General features: G+C 50.1%; 1 long non-coding RNA gene across 1 annotated transcript in view; it reads right to left on the reverse strand.

Annotated features, from left to right (window-relative positions):
- Window positions 1–4,055: 4,055 nt before the first annotated feature.
- Window positions 4,056–20,292, reverse strand: part of LOC125936063 (uncharacterized) — a 40,408-nt gene continuing 24,171 nt past the window's right edge. Inside the window, exon 5 of the long non-coding RNA XR_007461916.1 lies at window positions 4,056–4,788. This is a non-coding gene — a long non-coding RNA (uncharacterized LOC125936063). The remainder of the gene's footprint in view (window positions 4,789–20,292) is intronic.

Below are 20,292 nucleotides of genomic sequence, written 5' to 3' on the forward strand. Positions count from 1 at the left end.
CAGAGGGAGAGGGAGAGAGAACCTTATGCAGGCTCCCTGCCCAGTGCAGAGTCTGATGGATCCCATGACCATGAGATCATGACCTGAGCTGAAATCAACAGTCGGACGCTCAACCGACTGAGCCACCCAGGTGCCCCAAAAAGTTCTTGACCCGCGCCCCCTTCTTGCTCACCTGACTCCTTACATCAGAAGGGGCTTCTTATTCTGCACCCAACCCAGAGAAGCCTGAGCTGTCCCATCTCGAAACATTTGCCCGGAGCTGGAAGGCACCGATCGACTCCAGCCTCCCAAGCTGGGACCCATATGGAGGCGTTTGATTATTTTCTCTACAAGAAAACTGTACCCACAAAGAATTCTGATGAATGTATGCGCAGCCAACACTAAGCAGGCTGCAAGTACCCCAAGCAAACATTAATCCAGGGGCTGGGGGGGGGGGGGGGGGGGGGATGTGCCTTTCACTTTTCATCTGCTGCCCTCATCTCCCTGCCAGACTTTCGAAGCAGGATGACTGTCTTCCTTCCAGATGTGATCCTCAGAGGCACCTGGGAGCCACAGCTGAGGAAGCCTGATTCCTGGGGCCTCACCTGCTGAGTCAGACCCTCTGGGCATTCGGGCCCTGCAATCTGGGTTTTAAATGCGTCTGCCTTTCCCCCTAAGTGATTGTCATGCACTTTCCTTCCTTTCTTTCTTTCTTTCTTTCTTTCTTTCTTTCTTTCTTTCTTTCTTCCTTTCTTTCTTTCTTTCAGCAGGAAAGGGGTAGAGAGAGAGGGAGACACAGAATCCGAAGCAGGCTCCAGGCTCCGAGCTGTCAGCGCAGAGCCCGACGCGGGGCTCGAACTCACGGACCGCGAGATCATGACCTGAGCCGAAGTCGGCTGCCCAACCGACTGAGCCACCCAGGCGCCCCACATGCACACCATTTAAAAGGGTGTCTCCAGGGGCACCTGGGCGGCTCAATCAGTGGAGCGTCCAACTCTTGATTTCGGCTCAGCTCCCGACCCCAGAGTTGTGGGATCGAGCAACACCTCAGACTCCAAGCTGAGCATAGAGCCTGCTTAGGATTCTTCCCCTCTCTCTCCTCTCTCTCTCCCTCTTCCCCTCTCTTCTGCTCCTGCGTTCTTTCTCTCTCTCTCTAAAAGAAGAAAAAAATGAATGAATGAATGAAGGGGTGTCTGCAACTGTAAAGCCTGAGGGTAACGGATGAGAAAGGTTTACCCGCCTGCGTGAAGGGAGTCAGAGGGCGCTCTGCTCTGAGCCCTAGAACTGCTGGGGCGGCAGTAGCTGAAGGGCAGGATTACTGGTGAAAAGGAAGAGAAGCCAGCGCCACAGAGGAAGACAGATGGAGTCCTCCCGCGCGGTGATCTGTGCTCAGGGCAGGAGGGAGCCGGAGGGGCCGTTCGGAGAGGACACCCCTCAACCAGAGCTATACTGAAAGGGGGCACCGCATCGTGCCCCAGAGCCCAGGTTCAGGGCCCAGCCGGACCTGGGTTCACCAAGTTCACCAGTGTCTTACGCGGGGAAATAGCGTGGGGATTGTCTCCTTTTCTGCAAAACGGGGGGCATAATAGTCCTTACTTGAGGGGGCTCTTGGGTAGATTTGTGGGGTGGGGTTTCCCAGAGGCTGTTGAGCTTGTAAGTGGTTACACCGGCTAAGAACTTTTGCTCTTGGCTGCAAGTAACAGAAAACCGATGTCAAAAAATCCAGAAGTCGGTTCCTCCTGGCAACAACTCAGCAGCTCGACGTCATGAAGACAGAGGTCTTTGTGTGACTCTCCAGGCAGGGGAGGCTCGGGCGCATTCAGTCCATCTGGAGTGGAGTCTAAGGTTCTGCATCTCCAACAACCTGGCCCTCAGACTGTGAATAACAAGACACTTGACCTTTCTCCCGTGGCTGCAAAAGGGCCACTCCAGCAGCCAGCCTCACATTGGCAAGCAGGGGACAAAGGAGCAGTGCCAGCCCTATCTGCTTCTTTCATGGGAGAAAAATGAAGCTTTCTCAACCCCCACCCCCCGCCGCCATTGGTCTACACCTCCCGGCTCAGTCATTCACAGCCTTCCCTGGAAGCTGGGGGGGGAAAAAACGAAAAACAAGGTTGTGAGGTTGGGTTTAAGGCTTAAACCTTAAAACAATCATGATTCACCCAGAGCTGGGCATATTGCCACCCAGCAAGAGATCGGGTTTAGTTAGCAAGCAAGGAAAGGATGGACACTGGGGAGCAGATACAACATTCTAGCAACGCTCCACACTGTTACATAAATAAAGCACGTAACACCAAGTGAACTCTCAATGATGGTAGCAGTGCGCTCATCAGCGTCTCCTTAGAGAGGACAAGGTGCAGCCTTCGCCATCAGCCTCCCCTCCTCCGTACCCCAAACAACCCCACGCAGAATGGGGGTGGGGGCCGCTTTCCAGGGGCACAGGGTTCTTGCTTCTGGGAGAGCTGGGCTCCTGAGCTGGGCAGAGCATTCAGGGTGCTGGGACTGCCTCACACAGCTCAAGGAGAGCGTTCACATGGCTCAATACCTAAGCTTCCTGGGGCAGAACAGTTAGAGGTAAGTCCCAAGATAAATGGCCCGGCTGCTTGTCCTTCTTTGCTGCTCACAGCTCCCTGAAGGGGTGGATTTCCAACTTCAACCGTTGACCTTGTCCTTGACCCCAGCCTTAGACTCATAAAAGGCAACGTGGGGTCCTCCTTGGGTCTGTTGCCCTCCTCTGAGCTGTATAAAGGAGACAGACGCACAGCAGGTGCCACTTTGTGTGGGAATTTAGCTGACAAGAGAAAGCACCTTCTTGCAAAAGGGAGTCTGAGTTGACTCCCTTTTCCAGGGTCAAAAGGAGCGTCTGACTTCTGCTCAAGTCATGATCTCACGTTTCGTGAGTTTGAGCCCTGGGTCGGGATCTGTGCTGACAGTTCAGAGCCTGGATGGAGCCTGCTTCGGATTCTGTGTCTCCCTCTCTCCCTGCCCCTCCCTTCTCTCTCTCTCTCACTCGCTCAAAAATAAATAAATATTTTAAAAGTATTTTTGAATTAAAAAAAAAAAAAAGGACAACCGGAGAACCCAGAAGCTCTGGAAACTGAACTTGAACTCCTAGCTGCTTCTTAGAAGAGACACAGTTTTCCTGCGAAAAACCATCTGACCTTCCAGGGCCCAGTGGACAGAGGCCTGGTTGATTCTGACCTCCCTGCAGCTTGTCATTTTGGTCTTGTTTCGGACTGAGCGTCTGCCCCGAGCAATGTCACATCCTGGTTGGGATCACAAAGTCGATTTTACAGACAGAGAGAGAAATGCAGAGAACCAGACAGGAAGTTCGGAAAGTTGTTGGAGTCCTCTAACCGTGGAGGGCCTTGTATTTAGGTCTGGTTGACAATGTAACCGGTGTGGGAGTGTTTGCAAACATAGAACACCTTCCACGATGCAACCATAGGGCATGAGGAAAATTCAACGAGATCTGGAGTCGGAAGTCTCGAGTTTCAATCCCAGGGTTTTTTTCCACGGCAGTTCTGGGATGACATGGAGCCAGCTTTGCTGATTTGGTCTATTTGGAAACATTGGTGACAAGAAGGAGAATGTAATCCTAAGAGTGAACACAGGAGAGTGTCCAGGAGGCACTGTTCCGATTGTTGTACGTGTATTAGCCCATTTTGCAACAGCTGGGAGGCGAGTAGGTACCATTTTCGCCCTCGGTTTTCAGATGGGGAAATGGGGGCTCAGAGAGCTGAAGCAACTTGCCCAAAGTCACACAGCTGATAAGCAAAGAGCTGATTCCAACCCAAGCACTTGGGCCCTTCAGCCCAAGCTTATTCCCACTGCACACCACTGCACTTTGGAATCTTTATTTATTTTTTTACATTTTTTAATGTTTATTTATTTTAGAGAGAGAGAGACAGACAGACAGACAGACAGACCGTGAGTGGGGAGGGGCAGACAAAGAGGGAGACACAGAATCCGAAGCAGGCTCCAGGCTCTGAGCTGTCAGCGCAGAAGCTTTAATGTTTTATTTTATTTATTTTAATTTTTTTAATGATTTTATTTATTTCTGAGACAGAAAGAGACAGAGTGTGAGTGGGGGAGGGGCAGAGAGAGAGGGAGACACAGGATCGGAAGCAGGTTCCAGGCTCTGAGCTGTCAGCACAGAGCCCGACATGGGGCTCGAACTTACGGACCGTGAGATCATGACCTGAGCTGAAGTCGGCCGCTCAACCGACGGAGCCACCCAGGTGCCCCTGCACTTTGTAAACTTTAAAGTGCTGGGCCACGTGGGGTATGATTTTGACGTTTGGGTATCATCACCCTCATCTTACCCAGAAAGGTCTTAACCAAAGACACAGAGACCACCCACCTTCCGAGCCAAGGGAACAAGAAAACATCTCCTCCGGGCTTCTATACCCCTCCCTTTCTGCGGCCCACGTCCCCACAAAGACCCCCACGCTGGAGCCATCCGTCCCCACTCCTCAGGGTCTCCACTGGTGCTGAGCGCAGTCCCTGCAGCCAATGACCCCAAATCAAGGGGGCAGGCATCCATTCATCCCACTGGCAGGAAAACCATTTTAGCATTTTGCTATTTTCATTTCTGCCAAGCCATAGGGGTGTTGCAAAGAACAATTTTCCTCTCTCTCTCTCTCTCTCTCTCTCTTTTTTTGTTTTGCATTTAATAATACATAATTACCTTCCCTCAATCATCCTGTTGCAATGTGCTTTTCAATCCAGCGCTGAGGCTTTTTGAGAAATGGGGTGGGGAACGGGTGAGACATGTTTTCAGTGTCCAGAAAGAACCTTCTGCGGTCCCTGGAGGGAGAGTGAGAAGAAAAGGAGGTCACGCTTGTGCTGTTGATTTTTCTGTTCCTTGCGAAAGACTGTCATGAATAAAAGATATGAGGCAGGGGGTGGGGTCGGGAGTAGACAGACCGGGGCCGTATGGCTCCTTGCTCATCACACTCTCTGAAGCCACTGGCCTGAGAAGCGGCCTCGGGGACCTCAATTAATCCATCTCCGTGGGGACAGGGCATCTGACGCCAAAACCCAACTGCTCCTGCTGTTCTGGACCAACATGTTTGTTGCTACTCCGGCCCTCGTTCTAAAATGATGGAAGTATACATAATCCACGGGAAGAGGGGAAAAACACACGAAACAAATATTCCCCGGTGGGCTTAGTATGGCATATCTGATGGGGGCTGGCCTGTGGAGCTGAATCTCAATTAAAGAAGGTTTTTAGCTGTTTTTTTTTTTTTTCTTTTTTTAAAAAAGAGGGCCCCAGTGGGAGATTTATAAAGAAGAGAGAGACGCCTGCCTACATAATGTAGGTTACAAAATAACGAGATTAATGATACAGAAATCTATGTGGGAACTATACTACAAGCAACATACGAATGATGGTGGGCACCTGGGTGCCTGTTAACTGTTTCAGCCACCATTAGGCCCCCAGCCAGCTAGCACCGATGGTAATTGTGTTGCAGCGCTCGGGAGTGATTCTACCCACACCTAACATTTAGTGGAGGGTTACGGTGCTACGAGCACTTCAGGAGTCTTGACTTCATTCCCTGTTCCAACAACCCTCAGGGGTAGGTACTGTCATTGTCCCCATCTGGCCAAGGAGGAAACGGAGGCGCAGACAGGTGCATTACTTGCCCAGGTCACTCCGCTGGAAAATGGCGGGTTCTAACCCAAGGACACTGACTTCGGAGGCCACACGGTCCATAATGATCAGAACAGCAGGAGTTAGGGCAGTGGCTGAAAGTACGGCTCTGGAGGCAGACGGGCCTGGGTGTGCGTGCTGGGTCTGCAACCCTCAATTCTGCCATGGCACCGCAGTATTTAAAACCTGGATGGGAGCGCCTGGGGGGCTCAGCCGCTTAAGGCTCCGACTGCGGCTCAGGTCACGGTCTCGTGGTTTGTGGGTTCAAGCCCAACGTCAGGCTCTGTGCTGACAGCTCAGAGCCTGGAGCCTGCTTTGGATTCTGTGTCTCCCTCTCTCTCTCTCTCTCTGCCCCTCCATTGCTCATGCTCTCTCTCTCTCTCACACAAATAAAGAAACATTTAAATAAATAAATAAAACCTTGGTCAATGCTGGAGATGGTCTGTTTAAACTCCTTGGTTTCCCAAGTACAGACCTGTAGGAGCAAAAGGGAAACTCCTGTGGCGGCTCAGACAACTACACTTGGCAGGTCCCGCTGGGGCCGAACGGGCCCCATCACCATTCAGCTGGAGGGGGGGATCCCCGACCTCAGTGCAACCCCCTCCTCAGCGGTTCTGCAGTCTGACTATCCCCACACCTGGAAAGGGTGCTGGGGTGCAGGAAGCTGAGGGGGACCCAGGACTTCTTGAGCTGCACAGCAACCGCTTAGGGCCTAAGGAATCTGCAAATATCTGGCATCTCCCTAAGAACCTCCCGGACCAAATCCTGGCGCGTGGGTCAACTCCAAAGGCTCCACTTGGGTTGAGCAGTACCGCATCACCAAGGAGGAAACATAAAACAAAGTGACTCACAGCTCAAAGAATTCCTTGAAAGTTTGATCTTTTAATTAAAAAACAAAAACAAAAAAACGCTTGGGGCACCCGGGTGACTCAGCTGGTTAAGCGTCTGACATGACCTGAGATCAGGTCATGATCTCATGGTTCATGAGTTCAAGCCTCTGTGCTGACAGCTCAGAGCCCGGAGCCAACTTTGGATTCTACGTCTCCCTCTCTCTCTCTGCCCCTTACCCGCTCGTGCTCTCTCTCTCTCTCTCAAAATAAATAAACATTCAAAAAGTTAAAAACAACAACAACAACTCACTTTTTCCCTCTCGGTTTTCTCACCGACCAAAAGCAGATCATGGCAATACGTACCTCACAGGGCCCTTGGGAACGAGAAATGAAGTAAAGACTTGTGAGATGCTCACAACAGTGTAACTCTCCAAGAAATGCCAGATACGATTATAGTCACTCTATTACCCTCTAACAAAGGCACCCTTAAGATTAGCAGATGCAGTGACTGACGGCTGAAATGGTTCACCCGTAGGCAGGCATCCGAAAAGTATGGTTTCGTAGGGGGCCGTGGCTTTAAATGGTGGCTGATATGCTGGAGCGCCTGTGTCGTGCTGGGTATTCTCCTGGGGGCCTAATAAATAGATCCCTCACAGAGAACCCTCACAATACACCTATAGTGAAGCTGAACTCCTTCCCATGTCCCCACGTTTCAGCTTTGGGAACTAAAGCACAGACAGGCGAAGTCACCTGCCCGAGTTCAAACAGCCAGCAGGCTGCGGAGATGGGATCCGGTAACCAGTATACAGACTACTTCTCGGAACCACAGACAAATGCGTGTTTCAGGAAACAGCCGCCAGAGACATCACGTAGCAATCCTGCACCCCCGCCATGCCCACCGCACTCAAAGCCTCCTCCTACCACACCGATCCCCTCTTCCTCTCTGTTTTCATTATTTGTTTTCCTTGTTTTTTTTTAGACCAAAAAAAAAAAACCCAATCCTGAATGAAACCAAGTTTAGTTGCAAATAAAACTGAATTGTCCAAAACCGAAGCATATAATTAGAGAACGTTAATCTCTGGGCAGTTCTCCACTCCCCACCCAGCCCCAAAATATACTAACATTTGCAAAAGAGAATTCATCTTTACCTAAAACTATAATTAAGCGGCTGCTGGCGGTTACCTTGGTGACATTAAAAAAAAAAAAAAAAAAGCCTCCACAACAGCTCCCCACACTGGATAATACAAACCAGGCAGCCAAATAAGTCAACAGGTTGTCCAGGAAACTGTTTCCTTGACAACCAGGAAGATGGAGGGGGACAGAGAGTTGGGGAAATGTCAGAGCCACAAACCTACGTTAAAGGAGAAAAAAGCCCCTTTGGCATGACTGAGCAGATCTTCAACTTGTACCAAGCCGCAGCACATTGAACAAAAATGACTCTTTGTGACACGAAGAAGGCGACCGGGGGACATGGCAGAACCCAATCTCCCTTTCATTGCTCACGCACTGGGTGAGTTTCCTTTTCAGGGCATGGAGTCTGACTTCGCAAAAGAAGCTCCATTCACTCTCTCACCCATCAGATGTTTGTTGAGCACGTACTACGTGCCAGCACTGCCCATGTCTCCTGGCTCTGGTCTTGCATGGATCTCCATGCTTGGCAACCTTGGCCATGTGGGCCAAGAATTCTGGAAGTGACACATAGAATGTAGGACCATTTTTTTCTAATTTGAACATCTGGGTTTCTCCCTATGTATTCCCTTTCCTGTCTCCCATTCTAGCAAAGGGTCAGTTCTATGCTTGCTTGTCTCGGCTTCAGAGAGAAGGGGAGAGGCAAGGGGGTTGTAGGACAGAAGCTGGAATGGTCTAGAAGACAATCTCACCACCAGCTTTGTTGGCGAGGACAAATGGCTCTTGGATGGGATTCAGCCATGTCTCCTGGAAAACCAGGAGAGGACATCAGTGCCCCTAAGGAACGGGAAAGGGGAGAGGGAGGGAGGAGCCCATGGCACGAAGAGATTCCGTGAGACCATGGGCCTTTGAGCAGAGGTCCGGGACCCTGGTCCTTGGCCGTGCTGCAGGTGTGTGGAAGAGTGTTGTGCCCCTGGAATGGAATGGTCACAGGGTCCCAGCGTGACAAAGAGTGGCCAGGAAAGAAGCAGCAGACATGGGCACGTCTGGGTAAACATGTGTCTCCAGAGTGAGCACTGTGGACAGATAACTACAGGGGCCGGGCCAGGGCTTCAGGGCTATGTCCCCCAACCTTTCTTCACCGTGGGGCGATGGTGGTGCAGGGAGTCCCGAGGAGGTGGGCCTGAAGTAGATTTACAAAAATAATGTTCCATGTCTTGTCCTCCAAAGGGCCTGGACAGAGAGCCATTGTTGCCAAGTATAATTTTCAGAGCTGCATTTTCCAGACTACTTGAGAAGTTCCTGGGCTGAATTTTGCAGAGAAGGGACGGGGGGGGGGGGGGTCCAGAAGCATCTACACCTGGAAATCCCAAACCTGGTTTCCCTTGCACAAAACTCTTTCACCTCTGGCTGGCCCATCCGTGCTTTTTTGCATTGTTCCTTCTCCAACAGTGCTTTCCATCCAATTACTTCCTGATCGTAAATGAGACTGCCGTGGTGTCCTATTGATTCTCGCAGGGTGGACAGCAAATTCAGGAGTAGCCTCTTTTCCAGCCCAACTGACTCAGACAAACATAACCCATCTGACTGCACGCATATGTCGCCAGCACGCAGGCAACAATAAGAATTACATGGATCTCCGCTGCGCTTTCCCGACAGGCAATTTTTTCATGTGCTCTCTGCCACAAATCTTGTGTGCCACATGCCCGTTTTACAGATGCGAAAACCAAGCCACAAGGATGGTGAAGACCTACCCAGGGCGCCCGCAGCCAATTCATTCGTGGGGTGGAGCCCCAGGGCCAGGTCTTCTGAGCCCGACTCCGCCCCGAACATTCTCCCTCTGTTCTCACACCTCGCCTTTCCAGTGTGCGGATTTCTCTCCTGTTTTCCTATTTCACCTCTCCCTGCGGGTTTTCTTCTCCTTCTTTTTTGCTTCCTCAAACGCTCCCACCCCCAGGGGACATTTGGTGATGGCTGCAGACCTCTGTGGTGGTTGTACTGGGGGGAGGGGGTGCTGGCGGGCACAGTAGGGCTGGAGATACTGCCCACATCTTACAGCACACGGGACGGTCCCGAGCAACAAAGAGCTGTCTGCCCCAAATCTCAACAGTGCCAAATCTGAGACACCCTGTCACCCTAGGAAGATAAAAAGTCTGTTCGTATAAAGACTTGGAACCAGCTATGACTACTTTTGTTCATGATGTTGCTCACACACTATTGCACCTGTGGGGTCCGGGTTATTTACAACAAGAGGAAAAAACGCCGGGAGCGCCCTCACGCTTCAGTCCTTAAGTTCACTCATGTAATCAAGTATTCACTGACTTCCCTCCACGGGAAAGGGGCTGTGGCCCACAGACAAGAGAAATGTCCTGTCCTGAGGACAGGGTCAAGCCCTGGGCTTTCAGCCTAAACGTAAATCCAGGAAATCATCCCCAAGGGCACTGGGGGATGAGGGTCCCGGAAAACCTTTCACGGGTCTTGAGATGGTCCTGCCACAGGGTCTTTGTCTAACCGCGGGATCCATGGGAATATTGCTGAAATTCTTTCATTCCAAATGCCAACAGGATTCACTGCAAAAAAACCAAAAAAACAAAAAAACAAAAAAACAAAAAATAAAAAGCCTCCAGGAAACGCGATTGCACCCACAAGGCACTGCTTACAAATCGAAGACTCTCAGCCTCGAAAACAACCAAAGATAAATTATTTTGCTCAACCACCTTTCTTCCATCACACCCACCACCAGGAAACACAGGAAAAGTCTGGAAGGTGAGGGAGCCCAACGCGATTTGCATATTCAACAGCCCCGTGGAAGGTGAAAGAACATAACCAGAGGTTATCACGTGAGTGGGGGTGGGGGTGGAGGAGGGACGGCTCACCTTCTGAAACACAGGAGCTAAAAATACCGCTGCCACATGTCATTTACAAATTTCAAGGGCTGTTTAGACAATACCATGATCAGACTGCAGTGGATACATATTTTCCCCCCAGTGATTAAACACAGCCTGATTTTTAAGTACCACCTAGCAGCCTCCAGGTTGGTCTGGAGAAACCACTCTTTGATTTCTGTATTTGATTGGCACGCCGGGGGGTCCCAATCATGCCTCCTTCACCCAGCACCTAAAATCAGATGTTATTTGACTGCGGGAAGGGGGGCTGAAAGGAGGCGGGGGGACAGGAGAGCAAAAGCTTCAGCAAGAGGGGCTTCTCATCAGAGGCAAAGAGGGTACCAGGGCTCCCCACTTGCCTTCTTTCTCCTAAAACCAAGAAAGATGTGTGGGAGAGGGAACCAGGCAATAAAACGGGAACAGCCTGTGGCCCCGGAAATAATTACATTTTCCCCCTTCACATCGGGGCAGGGGACAGAATAAATAGCTCAATATAATCAGGTGACGCTTTCTGGGACTGGACAAGGTGTTCAGTGAATGTGGGCAAAACTCTCCTGCTTGAGTCTCCCCACGTCCCGGTGGGGCCAGCTGGCTGAGCTGAGGCTGGTTTCTGGGGAAGCCGAGAGATACGTCCAGTGTCTCTGAGTTTCTTTGGGAAGAAGAGGGAGCATCTGGGTTCTCTCTCTGTCTCTCTCTTTTTTTTAAGTAGACTTCACACCCAGCGCGGAGCCCAACACGGGGTTTGAACTCACAACCCTGAGATCAAGACCTGAGCTGAGATCGAGTTGGACGCTTAATCGACTAAGCTACCCAGGCACCCCGGGGGTTTTCTTTTTAGAGTGGTGGAAAGATTCTAAAATTAGAAAATGGTGATGTTTGCACAGCTCTGTGATTATATTAAAAATTCAGCTGCACACTTTAAAAGGAATTTTATGTATGCAAATTAAATTTCAATAAAGCTGCTGTAAAAAAGAATAAAGAAAACCAGGAAATTACTGTAAATAAATGTGTTTTTTTTTCCCCCTTTAAAAAAGTAGGAGGGGGAGGTTTAGATCCAAGCACTCTAGATTCAAATCCTGCCTCTCCTTCCTTGTAGCTGTGAGACTTACTCAGTCTCCCTGGGCCTCAATTGTCCCATCCATAAAATGGGTATGTTACAAGTGTACTTCCTTCACAGGACTGCTGTGGGGACTAAGTGGGGTGTTGTTTGTGAGGAGCCTGACCCCAGGCAAGTGCCTTGAGCTCTGCATGAATAAATGATCTGTAAGAGGCTGGTGGCTCAGGAGGGGCCTGGGCAGGAAATGGGGTATGTCAACCACTTTCAGGATGGGCCTGCCTGACCCTGTGGTGTGAGTGTGTCTACCCAGACCCTTGCACCAGCAGCTGACCAAGCAAGGCAGCACGAGTAACACAGACTGGCCTTTACTGAGCACTTACTCCGTGGGAAACACCTCACATGCACGATCTCATTTAAACTTTGTTTCAATCCAGGCAATCTGAGACCCAGGGTGGGCCTGGGTGAGCTTGAGAAAGCCAGTGGTTCAATACCCAGGAATTCCGGTATTAGCTAGGCAAGAATTTTACAAGCAGGTTATTTTTTTCTTTTTTTTAGAATTTTTTTTTAAGTTTATTTATTTATTTGGAGAGAGAGGGAGAGAGAGAAGGCACCAGGGAGAGGCAGAGAGACAGGGAGAGAGAGAAAGAATCCCAAGCAGGCTCCGCAGGGTCAGCACAGAGCCCAACCCAGGGCTCGAACCTATGAACCGTGAGATCATGACCTGAGCAGAAACCAAGAGTCAGACACTTAACCAACTGAGCCACTCAGGCGCCCCTGCAAGTAGGTTATTAAATCATTGGTGGCAACCATGGTAGAAATCAGCCGTGATGTGAAGATTTACACCCAGGAAATCTGCAGCTGTTACAAATCTGGGTTCTTTCTCCCTTCATCCCTCACCGCACCCCCACCCACAGCCAATTTGTGAGCGCATCATTAACCACCACACTAGGAGGCTCCGTTGGGTCCTCCTTCCTACACGTGGGGATAAGAAACCCTCACATTTGGGGCGCCTGAGTGGCTCGGTGGGTTAAACGTCTGACTTCGGCTCCAGTCACAATCTCCCAGTCTGTGACTTTGAGCCCCATGTCGGGCTCTGTGCTGACAGCTCAGAGCCTGGAGCCTGCTTCGGATTCTGTGTCTCCCTCTCTCTCTGCCTCAGCCCCGTTCATGCTCTGTCTCTCTTGCTCTCAAAAATAAAACATAAAAAAAAGTTTAAAAAAAACCCTCACATTTTCATGTCACTTTGGGGTTCACACTATGCTTTTAAATCCATCAAAATCGAACAAAACCGTGAAATAAAAATTATTTACATCGATGATGATGAAAGTAGGCTCCAGAGGGAAAGAAACCCCAGGAGCTGAGTGCACCACAGACCTTCTGAGCTCTAGCCAGGCCCTTCGGTCTCGAAAGGCGGAGGCCCCAGAGTAAGTGGCCGGTAGGGTCTCCTTAAAGCTACCCAGCGTCTCCACGGTGACAGGCAGTAGGGGCCCCATGGGCTTTGGGACGTGGACCCTCTTCCCCACTCCACAGGCCCTATAGCTCCTCCAGAAGAGTGAGCAAAAGCTTTTCACAGTTTCCACAAGGAGACGGTCTGGAGGTGGAATTTAAGTGGGTGTGAATCTTGAAGCAACTAAAACGTCCAAGTAAAGTCTGACAGAGCCTGGTGCTTTGCATAAGAGAAAGACAATAAATGTTTCATGAATGAATGAGTGAGTGAGTGAATGAATGGAATAATCCCACCTATGCTCGGAGTTTTACAGACTCAACCTCAGGCTTTAAGTCAGAGCTGTGCACTCGTCTGATTTTACCAGTGGCCCCAATTACAGGCCTCCCTGCCTCCATACTCTTTGTCCCCACTTTGCCGTCCCTCCCTCTGCTGGGCCCGGCATATGACTTGCTTTGGCCCGTGGGATACATTAGCAAATGTGATACAAGCACAGCTCGAGAAGCGGGTGGGTGTTCCTGCTTGTCCCCTTGAATGACTAGCTCTCTCTTGGACCACTGCCACCACCATGAGAACACGCCTGAACTGTGAAGAACATGGAAACACATGGAGGAAAGCTGAGCCATCCCAGCCAAGGCCATGCTACACCACCCAGCCGACCCACCTGCTGACCACAGACACGTGAGTGGGACCAGCTGAGGTCGGGGCACCCGCCCAGCTCACCCTTAAACACATGAGAAATAATAAGAGGTTGCTGTTTAAAGCCACAAAGTTCTGGGGTGGTTTGTTACTCAGCGGTCGCTACCCGATGCAGCCTGCCTGCTTGGCGACTCTCCCAAAAGCTCAGAGGCACCTGCTCCTTTCTCTCTTCCGAATCAGCCACGTCGAGGATTCTGATGAAACGCTTCAGCATGGCTGCTTCTTACCTAACTAGTCAGGTACAAGATCAGCCCCCAGTGAGGCGAACAGACAAAGCTGCCTTCAGCTGAATGAACAAAGATATTCTTGAACACCACCACTCCCTTGGGGAGTACAGTCCCCACAGTTAAGATTCTTAAAGAAATTCTGAAGGAACAACAGGCTTCTTTTCCATTCCTGCTTTGAAAGGTGAGTTTTGCCTGAATCGTTGCTGATCTGTCCTCTCTCTCCTCTCTCTCTCTGCTTGCAGCCTGATACTCTGCCAGAATTAAGACATCATCTAGCGCCTCTGATTTAGCCTTACCCTTCGAATGGGATTTCTTTTCCAGATATGACGTAAAGTCCCAAGATATGCCAGAGCTAGCACTGCCAAAGACCGGCAACATCCAAAATCTGATTTTCAGGCTCTTTCCCAGTCGAGGCGAAAGAAAGAAGCGGTCTCCGATCTCCCTGCTCCAAGGATGGCCCACAGACCAGCAGCACGGGGGCCCTGTCAGACTTTTTGCTCTCAGTGCGGAATTCTGGGCCCCACCCCTGAGCTACGGCATCGGAACGTGCATTTGAACAAGATGCCCAGGGGACGTGGCACGCTCGGGTTTGGGGGGGCACTGCTCTACGACACTGGTCCCCGATTCTCCATCTGCACCTGAATTTGTCCTGATGTCAAGGCCTCTGGGGTGGCTGCACAGGGGGGTTTTAAAACTGGACATCAACCCTCACTCTTGCCGCATCAAGGACACCTTCACCCAGCAACAGAGCCCAAATCCCTCCAACACAGGGCACAGAAGCACACTTCCTACCACCAGGCTTGAAGTCCCTCATGTACGACCCCGACTTGCAAGGGTTTTCTCTTCTCAAGGACAGGCTGGGTATCTTGAAGGGCTTCTCGACACCCCACGGAGACCCCAGGATTCATTCACGAGTAACGCTTAGTCTTGCCACAGGATTAAAGGTTTCAAGGGATTCCCTTTTGATCCCGACATGATAGCTCCTTGCCTAAACATAAGAGCTTTGCTGGGAGTAATCTCCATGGAAATCAGTAACCCAGTTTATTAGCAAGGAAAAAAAAATACTCCTAAGGACATTTTAAACTTTTAAATAACGTTGCAAGCGAATAAGAAGGAAAACAAAGCATTTTTAAAGCGAACAAGCCCCTATAGCAGACATGAAATTTGAACTACAACGCTCTCTGAATTTTAACAATCCGATTTTAAGCTCTTAATAAGCCCTGGAAATCCAGTTAATTTAAATTACTGGCCACACACCAACACGCTCCCTGAAATAATTCACACCTTCAATCGTCTCAGGGAATGTATTTCCCCCCTCCCCCAAAAAACCCAAAAAACGTATATGAGGTTGTTTATATGCTGCTTCTGCTGACATATGATTTTCTAGAAATCTCTGAACTTTGGGATGAAAAGACAATTGGAAAACAGACCTCGGTGGTGTTTCCAAATGACTTTTTGTCCCCTGTTCACAATAACCTTTTCAAGAAGGAATCAGTGAGGCTGAAGGTGACTGTAATTATATAGCTACCAGCACTGAAAAGACAAGACTGTGCAGTCACAAAGATAAGACACGAGTTTAAAATGTTTTAGGTAACATGCAAATGTATTCTGATTTTTTTTTTCCCAACTCCTTTTAGAAGAAAAAAAAAATCTTGCTTGAAAGATGGTCTCGAGGTGGAAAATTGGAAAACTGAACCGTCTCTTTCTGCCCAAGCTGGGAGGAAGCAGCTTTTAAGGGCCAAGCCTTTAATTCTAGAATGTGGTCAGCTGGGTCGCTGGCGTGACCGGCTGGTGCCGGGATCACAACCACCCCCCTTTTTTCTAATTCTGCCTCCTGATTTTCCCCCTATGGAAACTTTGCTCCTTTTCTCTCAGTCTGTGGAGGCTGGGGACTGCTGACCTCACCTCTGACCCCGAAGGTAAGCCTCTGATCCAGCCCTGGCCCATCCACTCATTTCATTCTGAGGTTCCTAAGGATTGGTTCAGGGGTGTGGCATGTGACCTAAGCCAGTCCCAGTAGCGGCATCCCCAGGAAGTCTCTGGGAACTAGTAGGGAAAAAAAGGTACTTTCTTTCCAGTGAAGATGCTTAGCTGGGATGCAGAGGATGTGGCAGAGAATAAGGCTGGAGACCACTTCGCCAGAAGAGCCAATACTGAGAATGAAGAAGAACACAGTGGAAGGCGGGACGTCAGTGAGCCCTGGATCCACACAGTGGAAGGCGGGACGTCAATGAGCCCTGGATCCAGCCGTACCTGAAACCTCCAGATTCTAAAATAGGAGAACTAATATATCCCACCCCTCCTCTTTTTTTTTTTTCCTTCTCAACCAGTTTTGAGTTTGATTCCTGTCACTTGCCACCCTAATCATCTATCTGCTTCTAGTAAAACCCCCTCATGGTTTTCACAGGAAAGTCAAGAGAAACCATGAATTCCTGACCCAAAAATCTCAAGAGATCATCTGGTCCAGCCCCTTGTGTCTGAGCATACGAGAGGACTAAAATGTTGTAAACTATAGAGTCTCAGCAAAGATCCCAAGGGACTCAGACTCTGCACCCTCTATCCAGAACCCATATGACAACATACTATTAGAGCCTGAAGATGCACCATACGTCTGTAGGTGGCCTGGGAAATATTCTTCTGGCTGACAAAAAAAAAAAAAAAAAAAAAAAAATCCACCAACGAAACCAACATCCTAATATTAGATTTCATGTGCTACCAAGTAAACTTTTTCTCTTATAGAACGAATTGTTTCTATAGAAACGAATGCTTTTCTAGCAACCCAATCTCTATTAAGGTTGCTATAGGAACAGTTGAGAAATTGGAAAAATGTAGAAAAAGGGTAAATGACTGTTCGATGTCTTTTTTTTTTTCCTGGAAACCCACAGAGGGCAAATGCCTTTTTACTTCTGAATACCTTGGTCCTTGGAACAGGCTCTGGGAACACTTGGGAGTATAATTCTACTTCTGTTGCCTTCTTATTCCCTGGCAAGGGTTTTATCAAGTGGTTGAAATTTAACTTAGAATATGGCAAGTTTTACTAAGAACCACCCTCTAGAGATCATTTTCGAAGACCAGGGGTACAAAAGAAGAAGGTACAGAACTATGGATGCAAAAGCATAGTAATAAGTGCTGTTGGCCACACAAATGCTGCAGATATTGTCTTTTGGAAAGAAACCCTTCATTTGGGGAAATATAAGTGCACAGTTTCATGCGAGCTTTGTTATACACAGTAAGCCCATGCAGCAAGCCGCTCAGGCCTTGTGATATCAGTGGCCAACACACCAGGGAAAGTTTTCCTTTCTTTACTGGAGAGTGGGGAGGAAATACAAACACGGTCCCTTCTCTATTACCCTGTTTCTGGAATCATCTACGGACAAGTAGGGTAGGATATCTGTCTGATGGAGAGAGAATTCTCTCTCAAGTCTCACTAACTGCAAAAGCCAGTAGATTGGAGAGAGAGAGAGTCACAAAAGCCAGAGAGTCATAATCACCAGCTCAAACCATAGAGCCTTGGGTGAGTCACTTCATCGCTCTGAGCGGGCCTATTTGTTCCCATCTATAAAATGGGGCTAACAAGATCGGTATAATATGGGTCCCAGCTAGCACAAAGTAGAGTTAGCAACCCCATTTCACACTAGCCTCGTGTGTCTCCTTCAGAAACCAGATAACGTAAAGGGGTGGAACCGGCAGTGTGTGAAAGGCAGTAGAGAGCAGTGGGGTCTGTGGCAAAAGTCAATGGCAGCACGCTGCTGTAAAAGAAATGCAAATATTTTTGATGCCTTGTCTGTAGGCTAGTTTCATCTTGGGCCCTGCGACTGAAACCCCCCCATCTGCACCTGCTGAGGACTTGGGGTTGAACTTTGTCCGCAAGTGGGATTAACATAGCCAGACCTCCGACAGAATGGAGCCTCTCCTGTGGAAGCTTGGTCACCAGGGGGAGGGCATCCGTGGCAAGCCTTCAGGGTGAGAAGCGAAAAGTCTGGCCTGTCAAGACAGCCCGCAGCTTCTCACCGCCCCCCCTCGGCCTCTAGCCTGGTCCAAGCCACGGTCACCTCTCGCGGGAAGGGGCACACGCTAGGCAGGGTTCTCCAGAAGAACAGGACCAAGAGGATGCATACGGAAAGGGACACGAGGGAGTGGTCCACACTGTTATGGAGGCTGAGACCTGCCGTTTTCAAGCTGCAGGCCAGAGCAGCCGGTGCTGTAGTTCTGATCCAGACCCGGAGGCCCAAGAACTGGGACGCTCCTGGACTTGCTCTCGGACCCTGTCCAAGTCCAAAGGGCCAAGGCAGAAGGTGGATGTGCCAGCTCGAGTAAGAGCAGATTCGCTCTTCCTCTGCCTTTTCAGATGCCCCCTGGATAGATGCTCTCCGCCCGCAGTGGTGAGGGCAGGTTTCTTTCTCATTCAGTCTTCTTCACCAGTGCAAAGACCGATCTCTTCCAGAGACACACTCAGAGGTAGTGTTTCGCCAGCTACGTGGCATCCCTTGGCCCGGCCAAGCTGACGCGTAGAACTGACCTTCACAAGGCAGTTGCCTCCTCACCGGTCTCCCTGCTTATACTCACACCCTCCACGGCCCATCCGCAATACACAGTGGGGAGGGGCAGAGAGAGATGGGGACAGAGGATCCGAAGCAGGCTCTGAGCTGTCAGCATGGAGCCCGACGCGGGGCTCGAACCCACGAACCATGAGATCATGAGCTGAGCTGAAGTCGGATGCTCGACTGACTGAGCCACCCAGGCGCCCCAGGAGGAATCCTTTTAAAAAAAAAAAGTTAAGAGGTGTCTGGGTGGCTCAGTCGGTTAAGCATCTGTATCTTGGCTTTGGCTCAGGTCATGATCTCACAGCTTGTGAGTTCAAGCCCCACTTTGGGCTCTGTGCTGGCAGCCTGGAGCCTGCTTGGATCTGTCTCCCTCTCTCTCTGCCCTTCTCCAGCTCACTTGCTCTCTCTCTCGTTCTCTCTCTCAAAATAAATAAATAAACTTAAAAAGAAAAAGTTACATCATGCCCCTTCTCTGCCTCAAACTCTCCAATAGCTTCCCGTCGCCTTCAGAATGCAAACCAAAGGCCCTAACTGATCCTCCCTAACCCTGGCACCCCACCCATCTCCCACCTTCTCCACTAGCCACGCTGGCCCTCTTGCTGTTCCTCAGACACACAAGGCATGCTCCTGCCTCAGGGCCTTTGCACTTACTGTTCCGTCTGCCTAGAACATTTTTATGCTAGATGTACACGTGGCTGGCCCCCCGGCTCCTTTAGGCAGTTAGCCCACTCTTACCACTTCCAAGTAAAGCCTTCCTTTGGCCACTCCATATAAAATGACAATACTCCACTGCCGGAACTTAGCCCCCTTCTCGCTTTGGTTTTCTCCATACCACAGGTTATCAGCTGACATATTTATCTGTCTCTCTCCCCCATTAGAAGACAAACTCTATTGAGGGTAGGAATTTTCATCTCCTTTGCTTCCTGCTGGATTCCTGGTGCCCAGAACAGCCCCTAGCACAGAGTAAGTTCCCAACAACCCTCTGTTGAATGACAATTAATGAAGCCAGAGAACTGAGATGCATGGAGGAGGGTGTGTCAGAGCAGGGAGAAGGCACCAGAGCCCATGCTAGTTCCGTCTCCCGGGGCCGATAGTCACGCATCAGGCCATTCATTCAACGTGCAGGAGCACCTACCACCTGCCGGGCACGAAATGCTGCAGGAAGCCTGCCTCCAATACAGCTTACTCATTAGCTGGGGGAGAGAGACAATAATGAGTAAACCTACAGGCAGTGAGATGTGCGTGAAGGAAAAAATAGCCCAAGGTGAGTAAAAGTGGGGCAGAGGGAAAGGAGGCTTGGTGTTTCGATCCAGGGGTCAGGGACAGCTTCTCCAAGCAAGGGATACTCATACTGAGAACTGGTAGAGTGAGCGAACCAGGTGCCTGGGGCACAGAGCCCACAAACCTCCCAGATTCCCTCCACCCCTTCCTTCTCGACCCTCGCACTCCATCAAAGCCCCGTGTGTGCAGGGATGCCCCGCCCCTTTCAGGACTGAGAGCCACCCACACCCCAGGTGAGGGACCTGGAAGGAGGAGGGCCCAGCTCTCTTCTGTCTCCCTCTTAGTCAAGGCGTTCCCCACAGAGAAAGCTACTGTCTTCCGTACTTCTGGGTCGTGTTCCCTGGCCTGTTCTTCCATTCTTTGGTATAAACTCATCTTTCATTAAAAAGGCAATTCTTTGAGCCAAAACATGAAATTTCCTGGTCCCCTGGCTAAGCTTGGCCTTGGGACCATAAGTTCAGTGTTGTGCAGAAATTCTTAGAATGTTCCTTAAGTGGGGGTGGGGGGGGGGGGGGGGGGGGGGGGGGCCGGGGGGGCACGGGGGGGGAAACTGCAAACCGTT

This window comes from Panthera uncia, assembly GCF_023721935.1.
Source record: "Panthera uncia isolate 11264 chromosome A3 unlocalized genomic scaffold, Puncia_PCG_1.0 HiC_scaffold_11, whole genome shotgun sequence".
Lineage (NCBI taxonomy): Eukaryota > Metazoa > Chordata > Mammalia > Carnivora > Felidae > Panthera > Panthera uncia.